Source organism: Bufo gargarizans, chromosome 6 (genome assembly GCF_014858855.1).
Source record: "Bufo gargarizans isolate SCDJY-AF-19 chromosome 6, ASM1485885v1, whole genome shotgun sequence".
In the NCBI taxonomy this organism is placed as follows: domain Eukaryota; kingdom Metazoa; phylum Chordata; class Amphibia; order Anura; family Bufonidae; genus Bufo; species Bufo gargarizans.
In genome coordinates this window covers 102,097,374-102,117,319 of record NC_058085.1, presented here as the reverse complement: position 1 = coordinate 102,117,319, position 19,946 = coordinate 102,097,374, and positions in this window count along the sequence as shown.

Here is a 19,946-nt window from a genome sequence, read left to right as displayed (position 1 = left end):
AGATCCCGTGGGTCTGATGTCTGTATAATACAGTACTGTACTCTATATAGGGCTCTGTACTGTATTTTACTTACACTGAACAGATCTATGCTTTCAGCACAGATCTGTTCAGCACCATGGACAGCAGGACGCCTGAGCAGGCGTCCTGTTGCCATGGGAACCTTCCCCGTCTGCTCAGTTATGGTCAGAACTGCGCAGACGGGGAAGGGTAAGGACGGGGCTCTGGGGGGCTGTCTGGGGGCTCTCTCCCTCTCCATCGGGGGGCTGCAAATGCACTGCAGCCCCCCGATCGGAGAGGGAGGGAGCTCCCTCTTACTGTTAACTTTTTCCATACAGCGGTCCGTACGGACCGCTGTATGGAAAGGGTTAAACGGCTGACATCGCATCACCGATGTCAGCCGTTTATACCAGGGTGCCAGCAATGTGCTGGCACCCTGGTATACCCACTGTACACCAACGATTACACAATAGGAGGCGGGCGGGGGATCGCGATCCCGCCTGCCGCACCGCCCGCCTCCCGCACCGCCCCCACCGCCCGCAACACCCCCCCTGCACCTCCCACCGGGCTAAAATCATTCAGAGGTGCAGGGGGGGGTGATAAATATATATTTTCGCCACACTAAAGTTTCTGATCGCCGCGGTCAGGGACCGCAGCGATCAGAAACTGCAGAAAGCGCAACAAACCGCAGGTCTGAATTGACCTGCGGTTTGTTGCGATCGCGGACATGGGGGGGTCACGGGACCCCCCCGCGCATTTAGCCGAGGTGCCTGCTCAATGATTTGAGCAGGCACCTTGTTCCGATCACAGCCGGCCGCACGGCAGTGATCGGAACAACACATGACGTACCGGTACGTCATGTGTCCTTAAGGACTCGGGAAACATGCCGTACCGATACGTCATGTGTCCTTAAGGGGTTAAGGGGATGTAGCAGCAGGGGTCGCAGCGAGAAGCCTGAGCTCCCGGTGTCATCTAGCAGTTGTGTCTTGACCAGCAACCCAGCGGTTCTAGAATGGTTAACTCTGTCATCCACTTCGTCCCAAGTGACATCAGACACCCACACCCACAGCGGAGCCAGCAAGTCGCTAGCATGGCGGGAGTCAGCAGTATGGCAGCAGTGGAAGGTCGGTAGCCAAATGTGCCTGGGGTAGACCACCCGCTTTGCGTGAGCCTACCTGCCCGGGAAGTAGCGGTGCAGGGGTTTACGGAGGCAGCGGCGGTAGCAGTCAGTCAGTGTGTAGTGTTGGGGGTAAAATCACCTACTCGCGGTGTGGCAGTTTTTTCTTAAACTGCCGGAGGAGTTAAACATGACCATATGTGGAATCTGTGGGCAGAAAGTGAAGCGTGGCCAGGGTGCCAATATTGGCACTACTGCCCTGTGTCAAGATATGCAGCATCGCCGTAAAGTGGCCTGGGAGAACTGTGGCTCCAATGTGGTGGTCCAGCCTGCCGCAGCAACCGCTGCATCACCCATTGGCACGCACCCGGTTTCAGGCAGTCAAGGCTCCACCACCTCAGCCAAAGGGAACTGTCTGTCCTTCCCATCATCTGCTGGTCCTGATGCTCCTGCTCCTCCTCTTTGTCACTCATTCCGTCAGCAATCGATCATCGAAGCGATTGCCAAGAGACAACAGTATGCGTGCACTCATCCAATGGCACAGAAGCTGAATGTGCTCCTGTCCTTTACGGCCCACTGGGTGACTGTGGTTCCTGCACAGCCACACCAGGAACTTGGCCAGGTGATGCCACTTCCGCCTCCACTTTGCCAAGCCGTTGGTCCAGCGACAATATCCGGGAAGAACATTGTTTCGGTGCTGCATCAAGGTGGGCTGAGCCATGCGCCCTGCATGGCACACTTGTTCAATCTGATTGTCCAGCGGTTCCTGAAGTCTTCCACCCATCTGCAAGACATCCTAAAAATGGCCAGGAAACTTTGCATGCACTTCAGCCTCGCGTACATCGCCAAGCACATCCTCCTTGAGCTGCAGTGGCAGAACGGCATCCCTCAACATAGGGCTGATATGCGACGTTTCCACCTGTTGGAATTCCACCCTCCATATGTTGGACCGACTATACGAACAGAGAGAAAGGCCATAAACGATTTTCTGATGATCCAAGCAGACAGGAGTACTCCCCTGTGTAGCTTCGATGTCAGCCATTGGCAGCTCATGCGTGACACCTACCGTTTGCTCAGGTCCTTTGAGCAGGCCACGTTATTTGTCAGTCGCCAGGACTACGGGATGAACAATTTCATTCCACTGCTTCATGTCCTGGAACAGATGCCGGTAAATATGGCTGGTCAGGGGACTGGAGACGTGGTGCCTAGATCTCACGGCCACATGAGCCCTGTGGGGACTGAACTGGAGGAGGAGCACATTGGAGCACAAGCAATGTGTAGCGAAATGGGTGGTTTTTCTACAAAGTATAGGAGGAGCAGGAGCAGGCAGAGGAGCTACAGGGCGATGAGGAAGATGAGGCAGAGGACCCAGACACACTGTGGCCATATGCAGTGGATATGGAGGCAGGGAGTCCCTCCGAGTCACTTGCGCAAATGGCCCGCTGCATGCTCACTTGCTTGGGTAGTGACTAGGAATGAGCGAACCTGTGGAAGTTTGAGTTCGCCGATTTCGGCCAAACTTCAGGTCAAAGTTTGGGTTCGGGACCCGAACTTGACCCGAAATTGACCCCGGACCCCATTAAAGTCAATGGGGACCCGAACTTCACTTTATTATTTTCCGTTATAAAATGGTTATAATGGAAAATAGCATTTTTAAGACAGAATGCTTAATAAAATGGCCATTGAGGGGCTAAAAAAATTAAATAAAACTCACCTCATCCACTTGGTCGCGCAGCCGGTATCCTCTTCTTTCTTCTTTCTGCAGGACCTGCAAAAGGACCTGCGATGACGTTACTGCACTCACCACGTGGTCTTAAGAATGCTATTATTTTCCGTTATAACCATGTTATAATGGAAAATAATAAAATCACCCAAACACCGAACCCGAACTTTTGTGAAAAAGTTCGGGTTCGGGCCCTGGTACCCGAACTCGCAAAGTTTATTATGAACCCGAAGTTTGCAGTTCGGGTTCGATCAACCCAATTGTCACTATTCGGCAGAGGGATGACTACTGGCTCTCCGCCTTGTTGGACCCTTGCTACCGGTCCAAAATGGGGGCCTTTATTTGCACCTGCTCAGAGGGAGGACAAACTGAACCACTATAGAGACATCCTATGTAGTCAGTTAGTCATTGTCTATTCTCTCGCAGGTCTGGCCCTCTGCGCTCATGTTCCACTGCCATGGATGCTGGGGAGGGGTGGGGTGGCAGGAGCTCCATTAGCAGCAGCCTGAGTCTAAAGTCGCTGATGAGCAGCTTTCTTCACCCGCCTAGTGAAGAAACTACTCACCAGCAGCAGCATCTAGACCTGAAGCAAAACCTGAACCAGCAGGTGGTGGCATACTTGGACAGCACCCTACCAGCCGTCATTAAAGATCCGCTGGACTACTTAGCAGCTAAACTGGATTTGTGGCCGGAATTGGCTGAGTTTGCCCTGGATAAGCTTTCCTGCCCGGGCCAGTAGTGTGGCATCAGAGCGGGTGTTTATTGCTGCGGGGGCCATAGTTACCCCAAGAAGAACTCGCCTGTCCACCCAAAATGTGGAGAGACTGACCTTTGTCAAGATGAATCAGGCGTGGTTCAGTCAGGATTTCCACCCACCTATTCCTGATGCATCAGACTAGATAATCCATGGTGCCACACCAACACTTTGACAAAAGAGACCGGTTTCTTCTGTCTACCTGCCTCAGCTACTATTCTAATGCTGCCACCCGCCTGATGCCACACATCTGATGCCAAGTGCTCCTTCTTTCACCCACCATCTTCAGCGGGTACTGGTATTGCCACCCACCTCCACACTATGTCACATTGCCACTCTGTGGCCTCCTGATGCTGCTGTCACGTCCACACTATGTCACCATGCCACTTTGTGGCTTCCTGATGCTCCCACCACCTCTACACTATGTCACCTTGCCACTCTGTGGTCTCCTCATGCTGCTGCCACCTCCACACTATGTCAACTTGCCACTCTGAGGCCTCCTGATGCTGCCGCCACCTCCACACTATGTCACCTTCCCACTCAGTGGTCTCCTAATGCTGCTGCCACCTCCACACTATGTTACCTTGCCACTCTGTGGTCTTCTGATGCTGCTGTCACCTCTGCTCTCTGTTATTGTGCCACTCTGTAGCCTCCTGATGCTGCCTCCACCTCCAGACTCTGTCATTGGGCCACTCTGTGGTCTCCTCATATTGCTTCCACCTCACCACTGTCATAGGGCCACTCTGTGGCCTTCTCATGCTGTTCCCACCCTCCCCACTTTATAACTGGGCCACTATTTAGCCTTTTTGGCTTCGCTGACATCATCATTTATTTGACCCTTCTTCTGATCTGTCAGAAGGAAGGAAAATGAGACACACAACGGATCCTGTCTGTGTAGCAGCTGTAAGGCCTGTATGGTCCCATCAGAATTGGCTTGTGAATTGGTAGCCAAAAGCAGGAGTGGGTACAAAACACAGAAGAAATGCAAATATTCCATTCACGTGTCATCTCTGTTTTGGATCCACTCCTGTTTTTTGGGGCATTAGCAATACTGATGGATTGCTGACCAAATGCTGACCGAGTGAAGGCGGATTCTTCACAGACAGGATCTGTTTTTTGTGGGTTATTGTTCTGACGGATCAGAGGAAGGGCCAAATAATCAGTGACGTCAACACAACCTTACTGCTGACACCCTTTCCACTCTGTCCGGGGGCTCTACTTCTATAAGCATTTAATAGAACAGGTTCTGTAGACATCTATGTGGAATCAGCTGCCGACGGTGTAAAAGGAGTGCACTTCTTCTTGGCGCTAACATTGACCTGTAAGGCTGAGTTCATACTTGAGTTATTTGGTCAGTGTTGGTCCTGTGACTGCCCTAATAAGTGAAGTGTGCAGTGGTTCTAAGAGCGACGCCTGTCATCTGCATGTCATACTGACTCACAGTATTATTTCACTGCCAAAGCAGACTCCCTATGCGTGTTACTGCAAGTCACAGTATTCTACACCACTCTAAAGGCTCTCTGCAGCCAGGAAATAGTTGTTTTTTCATCAAAATTCACCACAAATATATTCAGATCGAACCGAATTTTCCCCAAAAATATTGGCGAACCAGCGAATCAATTTATTTTTAAATTCGCTCATTTCTAAGGTATGCCCCTTATTTACCAAGTCTTTTGTACTGTCCACATAGAGGTCTTTCCCATAAAATGGCTGCTGATGGAGGGTCATGTGACCAGGCAAATTACATCCAGATGATATCTCCTTTGTTAAAATACACCTCACCTGCCATCTGCACTTGTACTGTTGGAAGTTTATTGCAGGTGCAGTGTGTTTGAATGGAGGAGATATCCCATGGAGCAGATTTGCCTGGTCACATGACCCTCCATCAGCAGCCATCTTATCGAGAGGATCGCTGTGTGAACAGCCAGAAGATTTGCCTAATAAGGGGACATGGCTTATATATAGCAAACTGCAAAGAATATCAACAAAGGCCATATTAGCAATAGCCATTTTGACATCTTACATACCCATTGGTCACAAAGAGCCAGAAAGTGGCCAACCCTTTTAAATAATGCAATTTTATAATCAACTGAGGTTGGATTCTTGTTATTTTGAATTTTGTAGTCTAAACTTAATCTTTTTTTTTTTACCTAAGACTTTCATTAGGGTGTACTCATTTTTGCATCATGGTCTTGAATGAATTTGTTAGGAAAATTACTTTTTGTATGTGCAAATTTTCTTGTTTGCAATCAATGGCTCACATTTGTCGGAGTTTTTTGTAGAATAGTTTCCCATAGAAATGTTGATTCTGAAAGGAAACTAAAGGTTTTCTGACAAATCTGTTGGGGTGTACTCATTTATACAGAGCACTGTAAATCATAGAGGAGTGATAAAATAGATCATGAGGCTGTTATATTACTTGGTTTTCCTATTGAATTTTTTCACAGCCATTTTCATAGCTTCAGGTGTACAGTATAAATTTTATTACCATGCAGACAATATCTGTAGATATCCATAGCAAACCATAGAACAATCCAGGAGGAGAGAGTGTTAAAGGGCCTGTCATATACAGAGACTTCCATTCATGCAGCCATATCTCACACCTTCCCATGTGCAGAAAATCCTACACGGTTATAAATGACGGCTTTGTCATGGAGGGAAATCCTATAATCCGGAGCATTTCAGCAACAGTCATTCATACGATTACTGGTGACCCTCCATAATAAAACAGGCATGCTTTAAACATAGGGATTTTGGTCGCCTTAATGGAGCACTTACTTGGTAATTACCATACAGCTTACAAACCTCATGGTGTCTCAGTGTGATGGATCGAAATGCTCTGCTCAACTTCGATATTTCATCCAAAGCCAACTGAAAGCCCATTGTGCGTGAAATTCTATTTCTCTCTACAATAAACTTCATACCACTTGATTATCAATTTTGCCAAGAAGAGCACAGTAGAAGAATATGTAGAAATAGTCATATTAGGAACTATAAGGACAGAGATGAGAGTAGTTTTTAACTTTAAACCATACCTAGCTGGATATTAGATCGATAGATAAATAGATAAAATTGAAAGATATTAGAAATATATGGGCTAGAGATAGATAGATAGATGTGACATAGATAGATAGATGATAGCACATCAACACAATTCTCCCAAGACACCAGAGAGCATTCTAAATTAACAAAAGAAGCCTCACTCACCTGTCCGATCCCCTTCTGTTCCAGTGTCACTGCTTTCATGCTCCCCGTTGCAGCGATGACGTCTTTAAGTTCCCCATGTAATTGCTATACCCAATCACTGAGAATAAGAGTCAAAGAATAATAACAAGAGGGTATAGATGGAAGTTAAGGCAGAAGAAAGGAAGGAAAAGAGGGTGGGATATAAAGAAGAAAGTAAGAAAGAAGGAAGAGAATAAGGATGGGAGGAAGGTAATGAAGTAATAATTGTTGGAGGAAGGAATGTGCATAGCCTGAAAGAAGGTGGGGTGCTGGAGGAAGGAGGGTAGGAAGGAAGGAAGATAATGATGATAGAAAGGATTCTTTAGTTTACTATTAAAGTGTTATCTGGGACTCAACCTATCTTAAGCCTCATTCACATGTCAGTGTTCGGTCAGTGATTTCCATCAGTAATTGTGAGCCAAAACCAGGTGCGGCTCTAAACACAGAACAGGTGCAGATCTTTCCCTTATACCTTATGTCTGTGTAGCTCCAGTCCTGGTTTTGGCTCACAATCAATGATGGAAATCACTGTCAAAACACTGACGTGTGAATGAAGCATTAATTAATCGTGACTTTCCCGCAGAAGAAAGTTTCCAATATGCATATTGTCTTGAAGTTGTGTGGATCGGTGCTCTGGAAGCTGGTCATGTGACGTGCCTCTTTTTGAAAATCCTCCATCTGCCAACATCACATCCAGTAGTCAGAATACCAGTTTCTGGTCTTTCTATGGACAGGCAAGCCACTTACACAGCCCAGGATGGGCTGTAGACAGGGCCAGAACTGTTAATCTCCCTGGTGCATGCATGAACTCCTAAAGCCACCTCCACGCACCAGGGAGACAAATAGTTCTGGCCTCATCCACAGCAACGCAACCATCCTGGGCTGCAGAAGTGACGTGTCTGTCCATAGACCAGACTGGTAAACTAGCATTCATTCTGAAGGACTTGAGGTTGTGGGATGTAGGATTGTCATAGAGAGGTGTGTCAAGTGACTGGTTTCCAGAGCTCCGATCCACACAACCTCTAAGCAGAAAGTGTATTGTAAACTTTTTACTGTAGGCAAGTTAGGATTAATTAAGGTGAGTTAATGGGTCCAGCTGGATTTTGGAAATTCACTTTAAAATACAACTGACACATTTCCTATATTTTGTTTCTATTTTAGGGAGAAAATACTATATTAGTAGTCCCATTTCTTTCTGCTATATCTTATCCAAAAGGATGAAAATATCTATCATCACTCTGTGCTGCTAGGTAGAACTTGATTGTGTAAGAGGAAAGTCATGGCCTACACCAAATTAGCACTGTTAAATCCTCTGCAGATAGTGAGAGAAAAACATTGTGAGTGTGAATGATTAAAGAGACTGAGCCACAGGGTGAATGGCTTTAGAAAATATTGTAGTTATATCAATGGGATTAGAAGTGGCAAAGTTGGAAGACTGCAAGAGGACATGGTACCAGAACTTCTATCATAAAATGTTCCAGGTAAAATTTAAACCCGAGATCTGGAAAACTATGGTGGGACTATATCATGTTTGCTGTGCAGCACCAGGGTCCTGGGTTCAAATGCCACCAAGGGCACCATCTTTATGGAGATTGTATGTTCTCTTCTGGGTTCTCTGGTTTCTTCCTACTGAATCTAGAGGGCCTGCATGCTCCACATATATAGCGTGTGTGTCCAGAACATTTAAAGTAGTAGTTCAAAGCAGACTGATACTTACAAAATGCCACCAGGGAGAGTGATTTGTTTGCTGTCAGGGAATAAAAGCATTCCTGTTTATATCCAGCAGCTGAAACCTTTTTCTGACAAGTCCTATGGAAGCAGAGATAACACACTGATGCAATTAACGAGCCATGTACCTGTTTCAGATCAATATTATTAGGACTGTTTTTCAGGACTCTGGATGTAATCATGACATTTCAGTTTACTGAAAGCAAGCAGATGTCTTGAAAATTGGGAGTAATTAGAAAAAAGTATATTATGATGTTTTATTATACAACAAAGCTTTCCTTACATAAAACCAGAATGCTCCTTCAATAGTCACTTGTTTGGGTGACATATAGAATTGTAGAGTCAGTTTGAAGGCACACCTGATCATATTATGGATGTTGTGTATAAGGAGGGCAGGTGTCCCAGGGTTTGACTGGTCCACTAGTTGGTCCAGACTTAAAAACAATTAGCCTCTAAGACCAGTTTCAGGTAAGAAAGGACGTACTGGGGGAGGCCGACATGATTGATTTTGGTGAGAGGGTCCAGTACATTAAGGGTTAATGATACAGGGTGTGGAGGGGTGTGTCATTAGGGGAGGGGCTGTGTCTTTATAAGGGGGGCAGTGAGAGGGACGGGTGCCATTTTGTGCTTACTTATCAAGCTAGCAAGCAGCAGTAACCTACCTGATGGCTTTGGTGGAGGAGATGATCAGGCGGCAGCTGAGGCATGCGGTTCAGAATGGCTCCTGGAGCAGATGGCAGAGTTACTGCAGGGGGGGTGGCGGGAGCAGCAGGCCCAACTGCCATGTGCAAGACTGGCCGTGGCTGGTGTGTCCTTCAGGGACCCTCCTCCACGGGGGGACGGTGGGCAGCCAGTATCTGCGTCCTCCCAGCATGGGAGGAATCCATATGTGCGGCGGAACCCTGAAGAAGCCGGGGGGTCCTCCCCCTGTCTTCACCAGCAGACATTGAGGGAACGGGAGCGGGAACTGTGGGTTCTTCCTCCCCCAGGGCTACTGGGAGGCCTGCTCGGCGAGGGAGAGATATGAGCTGCAGGCTAGACGAGGCTGTGGTAGAGGTGGCAAGCAGGGGGCGCAGGCCTCAGGGAGTTGTGAGACAAGAAGAAAATGTGCGGGGACATCAAGATTAAGAGGAAGAATCTGAGTTGTTTTCTATCTTGTCGTTTCAGGTTGCACCCCAACATTAGTCTGGATTCTTTCATTTTATAGGGGGCACTTTGGGCAGATGTTCGGCCAATTGGGTTTTCAGAGAGATATTGCGGTCATGCGGTGGCTAGGTTTGCGTGGGATGTTATGGGGGTGGTGTTAAGGGAGTTTTACCGTTTTGCGTGTTTGGATCGGTCTCCCGACATTTTAGTGTTACATGTCGGGGGAAATAATTTAGGGATTAGGCCGGTTAGGGAATTGATTAGGGACATAAAATTTGATTTCTTGAGACTCTGGTCATTGTTTCCCAATACGGTTATGGTATGGTCCGACATTATACCTTGTTGGAACTGGGGGGAGGCACGTTCAGTAGAACGCATTAATAAAGCCCGCATTAAGGTGAACAGGGCAATTGGTAAATTTGTGGCTAGGCACGGGTCAGTGGCTGTTAGGCATTTGGAGTTGGAGGCAGGTGTGGGGGTATTTTGGAGGTCGGACGAGGTTCACCTTAATGCGGTGGGTATTGATTTGTGGTCTTTGGGTCTACAAGGATGGATTGAGAGAGCTTTAGGAGTGTAAAAGTACGTGCAAACTTGAGGGGGTGAGGTATCAAGTTGCACGATGTTGGTGGTGGGAGGTCCTTGAAGCTGGTGGAATGGGTTGATAAATGAGAATGGGAGGGCCTCAATGGTGGGGCTGGACTCATGGTTGCGCACTTTGTTGGTTCAGTGAGGCGTCCATCAGTGCCATGTTGTTTTTGGTTGATTAACTTTGGGGCTTCTAGGACCTCCCTCGTCTGGATTAAATTATTATTTATGTATTTTATTTGTTAAAACGGCTGCTGTGGCCGATTTAATCCGATCCTAGTTTCATGTCTTTATTTTGGGTAAGGCGGAGTGGAGAGGAAGAAAAAAGGGGGCGGAATAGTATACAGGACCCGAGTAGTGACCAATAATAAAATCAAACGTTTGCAGTCCATATAACAGCTGCATTTCTAGTCACACCAACTGCGGCTCGGCTGACCCAAACTCACTGCATCATAGTGTTCCTTGATGCTGTGAGTTCAATCTCGAACATATGTCTACTTTCCCCTACTTACATCATAGATTACTATGTTCAGTGAGTACAGATCAACCACCTGCGGTCAGTCCAGGAAATGCAGCCATCTCATGGGCCGTGCTTCTTAGATCATATCTGATCATCTGATATTGGCCTTCTACAAATGGCCACTTAGGCTTCTTTCACACCTTCAGCCAGGTGTTCTGGCCGGCAGGTCCAGCACACAGCTATTTCTGCCAGACCCCATTATAGTCATTGGGGTCCAGGGGGAGATGGTCAGATTTGACAATGCTGGATCCATAGAACGTCGGCAGACTGTTCTCTACTGAGACAGCCTGCCAGAGTTCCCTGCCACATATCTGAAATTAGCCTTTATTTGCTATTGTAAGTGGAGGTATACATGTTCTGCATAACCCCTGGAGCCCATCAACTAACTATAGGCCTTGACTACTAGGTCTATAGTGTCTGTAAGGCTTGGACTAGATACTGTTGGCAATGTGGTACAGGAGCCAAGGATTATTTCCGTAGTGGCGCCCTTTGTCTAGATGGCTCTCTTGCAGAAAGCAGGAATGTTATTCAGACTCCATGATACGAGGCTACCTCAGGTATCTTATATATTAACTAGTGCACCTCCCGACTGCAGTGACCATTGTTTATTGTACTGTCTCTGCTGTGGCTCAGCCATATGTCTCATTACCCAGAATGACAATAAAGTCATGATCCCATCTCATAGCATGTCTTTGTAATGTGGGATTACAAGTGAAGATCTGGTGAAATGCCAGAGCTTTATCTTTATTCATGTGTCTTATGTGAGGGTGCAGTGTGAAAGGGAAGATTAGGATACAATAGGGTGTGAGGTCTGTTAGTAGAACGTGCTGACAGGTAGCTTCTCCTGACACAGTGCAGTGCTGACTGGACCAGCAACTGGTATATAGCCCCGATCCCAAGGGACGCTGTAATGTAGACACCAGACTGATGCAGCACACATTGCATTCACTACAAATAAAAAAGAAAATAGACCAGGTCCCACTACTGGGAATGTTCACGGCTCAGGTCTGGATGGAGAATTGCTGATTGTAACTGGGTCGATATTTCTGCCAACTAAGAAACCGTCCTCCTCAGAGAAAAGCTTTATGTAAATTGTATATACTGTATAACCAGTACATAATGTACACATTGCACTGTAGATTGACTGCAGGGTCCTGTTAGAAATGTATACTTATTTTACATATTCAATGTTGATTCTGTCCTCACCCTTCTAGTATAAACTAGGTCTGTACCCTCAAGGAGTGAGCCATTGACAATGAGGTCACACGACTGTTACATACCTGCATGGCTATGACATCGCAAGGACTATTGGAAGCTGGAGTAGTAAGACAATGGGAAACAGATGTTTCTTTAAACTTGTGGGCCCCAAAATCTGTAAGAGGGCCCCAATAATCCATGACAGAAATTAATGATATCATACAATCAAACATGATATTAAAATGTATTCACCTGAAGCTGGCCATACACACTAGAGGATAGTCAACTGAACCCTCCTATTTTGATTTGACCTGTTGCTAACGTGTATGGGGGTGTCCCAAGTGAAAGCAATATTTCAACATGCCCAGTCTTTTGTACTGGAGGAGACAGGTCAATGTCAGAAGTCGCTGCTCAGGCTTATTTCCCTTTTCGTCATTGAAAACACATGAGCAGTCAGGGAAGAATAGATGAGGACCCTGGAGGGATAGCTTTTAATGACAATCACTACAGACCACAGTACTAAACATTTGGGCAAGCAACAAACAAAATGAATTTAAGAAATAAACTAACAAATAATGATGAAAAGAGAGAGGTCCCCTCTGTAACTGCTTATAATCTACACATAGCTAATGTTATCCAGGGTATTAGAAGAACTAATAAATCAATCAATATTTAAGACAACTATTTAAAGGGAACGTGTCCTCAGACTATAACATACTGTTGAAGTCAAGCTTTTATGTAAAACATATTTTATTTTATTTTTTAGAATTTAGGGTAATTTTTTTTTAACTTTCATATCACTTTCTATATTTTAAAAAAATCTTATGTGCACTGTGCACTATGTCCATATGACAAAACATCCTTTCCATCAGTCAATCTCATTATTGTCACAAGCTGGTTTACACCTCCTCTGAAGAAACGACAGACTAACGGATTACCTTTAAGCCTCTTTCGCACGAACTATATGGATTGGCCCCAGAAGCGTTCAGCGAAACTCGCACCATTTCGCAAGCAAGTTCAGTAAATTTTGTCTGCGATTGCGTCCAGTGTTTGTTTTTTCGTCGCGAGTGCAATGCGTTTTAATGCGTTTTTCACTTTTATGGGGCCAGGGCTGCATTAAAAACACAGAATATAGAACATGCTGCGATTCTCACGCAACGCAGAACTGAAGCGTGAAAAAACGCTCATGTACACAGACCCATTGAAAGGAATAGGTTAGGATTCAGTGTGGGTGCTATGCGTTCACTTCACGCATTGCACCCATGCGGAAAACTCGCTTGTGTGAAAGGGGCCTTACATATCAACATAGACTTTTTTCTATCGGGAAAGGAAAAAAAGTACAGCAGGCGGTAACTCTGACACAAACTGACGCATACTGAGTACAGCTGCTGCTCAGAATTATACACATCAGTTTTTTTCTGACAGATGTAAACTGATGCAAAAAAACAATCACAACTGCTCATTCAAACAAATGAGGTTTAAAACAGATCAGTTAGGCTGTTTTCACATGGGCATTGCGCAAAAAGGTGCGGGTGCGTTGCGGAAACATGCACGATTTTTCCGTGCGAGTGCAAAACATTTTAATGCGTTTTGCACGCGAGTGATAAAAATCGGCATGTTTGGTACCCAAACCCAAACTTTGGGTTAGGTGTTGTGTAGATTGTATTATTTTCCCTTATAACATGGTAATAAGGGAAAATAATAGCATTCTTAATACAGAATGCATAGTACAATAGGGCTGGAGGGGTTAAAAAAAAATGTAACTCACCTTAATCCACTTGTTCGCGCAGCCCGGCTTCTCTTATGTCTTCTTCTTTGAGGAAAAGGGCCTTTGATCACGTCACTGTGCTTATCACATGGTCCATCACATGATCTTTTACCATGGTGATTGATCATGTGACGTACCATGTGATGAGCGCAGTGACGTCACCACAGGTCCTTTTCCTGTGCACAGCAAAGAAGAAGACAGAAGAGAAGCCTGGCTGCGCGAACAAGTGGATTAAGGTAAGTTAAATTTTTATTTATTTTTTTAACCCCTCCAGCCCTATTGTACTATGCATTCTGTATTAAGAATGCCATTATTTTCCCTTATAACCATGTTATAAGGGAAAATAATAATGATCGGGTCTCCATCCCGATCGTCTCCTAGCAACCGTGCGTGAAAATAGCACCGCATCCGCACTTGCTTGCGGATGCTTGCGATTTTCACGCAGCCCACATTCACTTTCAACGTGAAAAACGCAGAATATAGAACATGCTGCGATTTTCATGCAACGCACAAGTGATGCGTGAAAACCAACGCTCATGTGCACAGCCCCATAGAAATGAATGGGTCCGGATTCAGTACGGGTGCAATGCGTTCACCTCACGCATTGCACCCGCATGGAAATCTCGCCCGTGTGAAAGGGGCCTTAGGGTGGGTTCACACTAGCGTTATGGAGTCCGTTATGGCTTACTATTATAACAGGGTTATAACGGAACATAACGGAATCCATAGGATGGAATGCAAAACGGAAGCCTTTAATAGACATTCCGTTTTGCTCTGTCCTAATAGAAGTGTATGGGAAAACATAACGGATCTGTCTGGGTCCCGTTATGCAAGACGGAAAACAAAGTCCTGTCGACAGGACTTTGTTTTGCCGTCTTGCATAACGGGAACCAGACGGATCCGTTTTGATTCCCATAGACTTCTATTAGGATGGAGAGCAAACGGAATGCCTTTGAAAGGCGCCTGTTTTGCATTCCGTCATAATGCAAGTCTATGGGCAGCAAAACGGATCCGCCCTTCCGTCTTATGGATTCCGTTATGTTCCAAGCCATAACGAACTCCATAGCGCTAGTGTAAACCCACCCTTATTTTCGGTTCTTCTGTTGGGTCAGAAGAATGGAAAGCGCAATGCAAATGTCAACCAGCCCATAATGAGGGAGAATAACCCTTTATTAGCTGTTCTGTAATATTTTAGCTGAGGTACTCTATGTATATTACTGTCCATAAGATAAGTACAAAGACTATGGTTTATGTCCCTTTAACTGAATTCTAAGTACTAAAGAGCTACTTACTTTGCTGAACCAAATTTTTGAAAGGGCCAGCAAATTTTACGAGTTGTGCTTGACCTGCGTGAAAATAATAACCGCTCGTGTTTTTATACCTCAGGAACTAAGTGTGTAGTGATTTTCAAGTATTATGAAATAATCCAAGATGTCACTTTGGGTTCCTTCCCTGAAGATTATTAAAGCAATATAATACATTGTAATTAATTTCTTTGTTGACTTTGTGACAGAAAGCAAATATGAAACTTTAGCATTTTAGCCTGATTGGGATGTAACCCAAACCTAAGAGAGGTAAGCTGTGCTCCAGGGATGGAAGTCATCGCTCTGGTGCAAGCTGATATTAAAGCCACAGAGCAGTTCTTCATTCGGAAGCAGGAGCCAGATTTCATTCCACACCCCCTCAGATCAATCCTAGGTGAACAGGACACACAGCTCTCCGGGGGAACCTCTCTCTCCATAGCTTAATAGAACACCTACACAGCTCACTGGCAATAGATCCACTTGAGGTAATTAAAGATGCTCAGGCAAGTAAAGCCAACACAGGCTTTGCAAATATCCTGAAGATGTAGTTCTTCAAACACAAAGGAATACATCAACAATGGGTTGAAATTAATACTGAATTGCACCTAATCCCCGCTTTCCGTCCAAAGGTGGCTCTTTTCCAAGATTTGCTTAGCTTAATAATACAGTTATATTTTTTAAGAAAGTTATGGAATTTTACCTTATTTTTCAGCCTCTAGCAGAAGATGTAAATGGACTTCATATTCTAGGATTTTGTGCCAGAGACTAATGAACTGCATGCACTGATCATAGAAGGGAGTGGATATGCCATCCTTAATTTGCTTCACCACCCTCTTTGTAACGTAGTATGAACACAAAAGACAAAACATACAAAGATTAACACAAAAGAGGACAGTGCTGCAGAGTGATTTGGATATATTGGAGACTTGTGCAGAAAAGTGGCAGATGAGGTTTAACACTGACAAATGTAAGGTTATGCATATGGTAAGGAATAATGCAAGTCACCCGTACATACTAAATGGTAAAACACTCGGTAACACTGACATGGAAAAGGACCTAGGAATTTTAGTGAACAGCAAACTAAGCAGTAAAAAACAGTGTCAGGCAGCTGCTGCCAAGGCCAATAAGATAATGGGTTGCATCAAAAGGGGCATAGATGCCCGTGATAAGAACATAGTCCTACCACTTTACAAATCACTATTAAGACCACACATGTGTACAGTTATGGGCTCCTGTGAACAAGGCAGACATAGCAGAGCTGGAGAGGGTTCAGAGAAGGGCAACTAAAGTAATAACTGGATTTGGGGGACTACAGTACCCTGAAAGATTATCAAAGTTAGGGTTATTCAGTTAAGAATAAAAACATGACTGAAGGGAGATCTAATAGCTATGTATAAATATATCAAAGGTTAGAGATCTCTCCCAACATCTATTTATATTGAGGACTGTGACGAGGGGACACCCTCTGCGTCTGGAGGAAAGAAAGTTTGTACACAAACATAGAAGAGGATTCTTTATGGTAAGAGCAGTGAGACTATGGAACTCTCTGCCTGAGGAGGTGGTGATGGTGAGTTCACTAAAAGACTCCAAGAAAAGCCTGGATTCATTTCTTGAGTGCACTATGATTGCAAGTTATAATTACTAGATTAATGGAGAAGAGCCGTTGATACAGGGATTTATTCTGATTGCAAGACTGAGAGTTCGAAGGTATTTTTTTCTGTAAGGTGGGAAATTTTTCTTCTGCCTCATGGGCTAAAACTGTCCCGACAGCTACAGTACTTCTGGCAGATTGTTCTTTCCTGAACTTTATGCCTTCAAGAAGCCAAATTAGGTGAGTTTATACTGTGGCCCCTGTCTAGTATCTCTGTGGCCTACAGACTTGTTTTAAGTGTCCCATTACAAAAACAACCCCTTTTTATCTGTGGTGCACCTCGTTTTGAGCTATGCTCTCCTGCTGTCCACTATTACTGTTTCCATGCCCTGCATTGACAGATGACAGGAACAAGCAACAAGACACACACACCAGGGAAGGAAACAGCAGCACGCTCTGCACGCAGATGGGAGATACCAGCAAACAGGCACAGTGGGACTGCACACGAAGGAGGACATCATAACAATAGGCAGCAATGGGGGCACTGGTAACTTAAAGGGGCAGTACAACCCCTTTACTGTCACACAGTGCTTATGCTTTAGTGCACAATCATAGCATTGGGGTATTTTGATGTCATTTGTGTGAGTAGGGTTTTTTGAGAAACACTGCTCCATAGGATATTATAGATCAAGTCTATGGAGTCTAAAGGAATGAATGATGATGATCATTTTTATAAAACTTTAAGATTTACTTGTGTGTGGCCATTCTATGGATAATGAGACAAGCTGCACACATGACTGCAATAGGCTGATAATGCAGGCTGCATGTGCTAAAAATGCACATTCTTTCCATATAGCCATTGATCTTTTACCTTTTGCACTGAAACCTCCCCAAAAGGCCAATTTTAAGTTAAAGCTCTTATGTTGCCTAACTGTCCAGGCTCCAGCAGCGTGATCCTCAGTGCGGCCGTGCCAGGAGAGATGCGCTGCTGAGCCTTGATCCCTGGTGATGAGACAGCATCCTTAGCAACAGGATGCAATGCTCTGTTTCTCCCTGCAGCGGGAGTGTGCTGGGGGAGATTAACAGTGGGCTGATTCCCTGGGTTGAGGGCAGCATTTCAGGGCATAGACTGGGAGCAACTACTGTCACAAAATAATACTGAGGATAAATGGGAGAGCTTCAAATCCACATTGGGTAATTGCACTAAAAAATTTATCCCTTTAGGTAACAAGTATAAACAGCTAAAATTAAACCCCCCATGGCTTACAGCTACTGTAAAAAAAGCAATAAAAGACAAAAAGAGAGCATATAAAAAATACAAATCTGAGGGGTCAGCTGTAGCGTTTGAAGATTACAAAGGGCTTAATAAAATCTGTAAAAAGGAGATAAAATTAGCAAAAATACAAAACGAACAGAAGGTAGCAAAAGAGAGCAAAACATATCCTAAAGGAGGGGGGGGGGGCTAGTAACTGAAGATAAGGAAAAGGCAGTGTTACTAAATGGGTTTTTTAGCTCTGTATATACAAAAGAAGAGAAAGGAGCTGATATCTGTGGTGCTGGGGCTGTTAGTACATCCAGTAATATACTCAACTGGCTAACTGTAGATATGGTCCAAGAGAAGTTAAATAAGGTAAATGTGAACAAGGCTCCGGGTCCAGATGGATTACACCCAAGAGTGCTTAAAGAGCTCAGTTCAGTCCTTGCTGTGCCCCTGTTTATCATTTTTTAAGATTCTCTAGGTACTGGTACAGTGCTAAGTGATTGGCGCAAGTCAAATGTGGTGCCCATATTCTAAAAAGAATCAAGGTCCTCCACAGGTAATTATAGACCAGTTAGTTTAACTTCTGTTGTGGGAAAAATGTTTGAATGAACCTTAAGGGACTATATACAGGAGTATGTGACTATAAATAATATCATAGGTGATAACCAACATGGGTTTACCAAGGACAGAAGTTGTCAGACTAACCGGATTTGTTTTTATGAGGAGGTGAGTAGTAGCTTGGACAAAGGGGCGGCTGTGGATGTAGTGTTTCTGGATTTTGCAAAGGCTTTTGATACTGTCCCTCATAGACGCTTAATAGGTAAAGTAAGGTCTATAGGCTTGGAAAGTATAGTTTGTAATTGGATTGAAAACTGGCTGAAGGACCGTGTCCAGAGAGTTGCGGTCAATGATTCCTATTCAGAATGGTCCCCGGTTATAAGTGGTGTACCCCAAGGTTCAGTGCTGGGCCCTTTATTATTAAATTTATTTATCAATGATATTGAGGATGGGATTAATAGCACCATTTCTTTTTGCAGATGACACTAAGCTATGTAGTACTGTACGGTCTATGGAAGAGGTCCACAAACTACAAGCTGACTTGAACACTCTGAGTGATTGGGCATCAACTTGGCAAATGAGGTTCAGTGTGGACAAATGTAAAGTTCTGCATCTTGGTAGTAATAATCTCTGTGCTTCATATGTCCTAGGTGATGTAGCACTGAGAGGTACACATAGAGAAGAATGTGGGTGTCCTTGTGGATGGTAGATTAAATTGCAGCATACAATGTCAATCAGCTGCTTCTAAGGCCACCAGGATATTGTCATGCATTAAACGAGGCATGGATTCGCAGGGCAGGGATGTAATACTACGACTTTACAAAGCGCTGGTGTGGCCTCATCTGGAATATGCAGTTCAGTTCTGGGCCCCAGTACATAGAAAGGACGCACTGCAGCTGCAAAAAGTACAGAGGAGAGCGACTAAACTGATAAGGGGAATGGAGGGTCTTATGAAAAAATATTAAAAGAATTGAATTTATTTAGTCTTGAGAAGAGACGTCTAAGGGGGGACATGATTAACCTATACAAATATATAAATGGGCCATACAACAAATATGGTGAAAAGCTGTTCCAAGTAAAATGCGCTCAAAAGACAAGGGGTCAATGCCTCTAATTGGAGAGGAAAAAGTTCAGTTTCCGGAAGCGTCAAAACTTCTTTACTGTAAGAACTTTGAAGCTGTGGAATAGACTTCCTCAGGACGTGGTGACAGCAGGAACAGTAGACAGTTTCAAAAAGGGTTTAGACAAATACTTAAAAGTAAAGAACATTAATGCTTATGAAAACGTGTAGAAATCTGAGTCTCAATTTCTTTTGGGATTCGCATCCCCACCTATCCCTTGGTTGAACTTGATGGACGTATGATTTTTTTTCAAACGTATTAACTATGTAACTATATAACTGATTGCTCAGTTGCTTTACTACATTTTCTGACTAATGGAGCGCCGAGTCATGGACCTATCAAGTTTTCAT